This window comes from Lactuca virosa, chromosome 8 (genome assembly GCF_052849685.1).
Source record: "Lactuca virosa cultivar CGN04683 chromosome 8, Lactuca_virosa_CGN04683_v6, whole genome shotgun sequence".
Taxonomy (NCBI): Eukaryota; Viridiplantae; Streptophyta; class Magnoliopsida; order Asterales; family Asteraceae; genus Lactuca; species Lactuca virosa.
The window spans coordinates 281,235,155-281,237,281 of record NC_136433.1 but is presented as its reverse complement, the minus strand read 5'-3'; positions in this window follow the sequence as shown (position 1 = coordinate 281,237,281).

Sequence of the window (2,127 nt, the reverse complement as noted above, 5' to 3'; positions counted from 1 at the left end):
GGTATGTTTAATATAAGTGTGATATTTATAGAAAAGTTTAATATGTTTGAAAGGTAAAAAAGAAAAAAAAAAACAAAAAAATCCATTGCACAAGAAACTAGCCGTTGCAAACATCAACCAATAGCATTTTCCGTTTGATTTCGTGGAACACACAACGATCGAGCACGACCATGATCGACCACGACCGGCCGGGATGGTGTGCACGGTCGTGGTCGTGGCCCACGTATACCACGAGCCATCTCGTGCTAAGTATTCCGAATGGCCTAATCATTATCCAATATAACATTTTATGTCGGTTTATATTTCACATTTATAACTTATCAGTTAGTTATTCGAAGGCTTCATTTTTCTATTACATAGTTTATTCGATAATAACTAGATTTTCATATAGTTTGTCTTGTCAAATACAATGTCATTATTATTTTTTGGAATGTGTTTTTATCGAGCAAGGTTCACGGAGATAAGATTTTTTGAACAACTTTGGTTTAAAAAAAGTTAAAATAATATTCAATTGGCAAAATCAAAATATTTGTCATTCGATATATTTCATTTTTTCGGACAAAACTAACTAAACATATTGGAAAAAGACCAAGTTTAATATTTGATCTACATATAATGTACTTTTATAAAAGGCTATAACTTTAATGTACGACACCAACAATTTATATATGGAGTAGAATTATGTCGCATCACGTGTTGCAGCGAATAAAATCGTTGCAAAGTGAACTACAAAAGTATAAAATAAAGTTTCGATCGAAACGATTATCTATGGATGATGTGAACACAAATAAGGTATGGAAATATATTTTGATATGTACAATACAAAAATGACAATTATTTAAAATTTATATAATAAAAAATAATATTAGTAAAAACGAAAACGATAAAAACAAATTATGCAAGGGGCATAAAATGTAAGTTTAAAATATTGCAAAAGACCAAAATCAGAACTTATAAGATACTAACAATTTAACTTAAAAATTATTGGATGAAAGGTTTTAGATCAAAATTATCATACGAATAAATAATATAAATAAATGAAGTTTAGGTGTGTGTGGGGTGCTGAAAAAGCAAATGAACACTAATATATATATATATATATATATATATATATATATATATATATATATATATATATATATATATATATATATATATATAGGGTTAGGTTATTTTGTTCTAACTATCTATTGTGTGCATGTATGATTGATTCTGGACCAATCATTTTAGTTATTTTAAAAAGTAATTAATGCATATTACATGTTGAAGATATAATGGGTGTTAATTAAATCTTCAGCATTTAATATACATTAATTACTTTTTTTTAAAATAACTAAAATGATTGGTCCAGAATCAATCCTACATACACACTATAGATAGTAGAAACATTTGAACCTAACGATATATATATATATATATATATATATATATATATATATATATATATATATATATATATATATATATATAACTGACTTTCATCATTTATATTTATATAACAGAGAAGGTTCTTAATAACTATGTGGGTACATGTATGATTCATATATATGTGCGATTCTAGGTGGTTTGGAATATATATATATATATATATATAAAACTGACTTTCATCATTTATATTTATATAACAGAGAAGGTTCTTAATAACTATGTGGGTACATGTATGATTCATATATATGCGATTCTAGGTGGTTTGGAATAGTATTTATGGTTAGGTGCTTCTCATTTTTAAGCTCAATATCTTCACGTCCATGTTCACAAAGGTCTATCCCCTAGTTTGTCTTATAATATAATCATTCTCCTATATAACATTTTATGTCGCTTTATTTTGACATCTATAACTTATATAACTTATGAGTTAGTCATTAGCAACCTTCATTTTTCTATTACATAGTTTAGTTGATAATAACTAGATTTTCAGATAGTCTGTTTTGTCAAACACAATGTCATTAGTATTTTTTGAGCATGTGTTTTTATCGAGCAAGGTTCACAAGATAAGATTTTTTTGAATAATTTAGGTTAACATAGCTAAAATAATATTTAATTGACAAAACCAAAATATTTGTCATTCGGTATATTTGTGTTCTCCAGACAAACTAGCTAAATACATTGAAAAAGCAGCAACAAAAA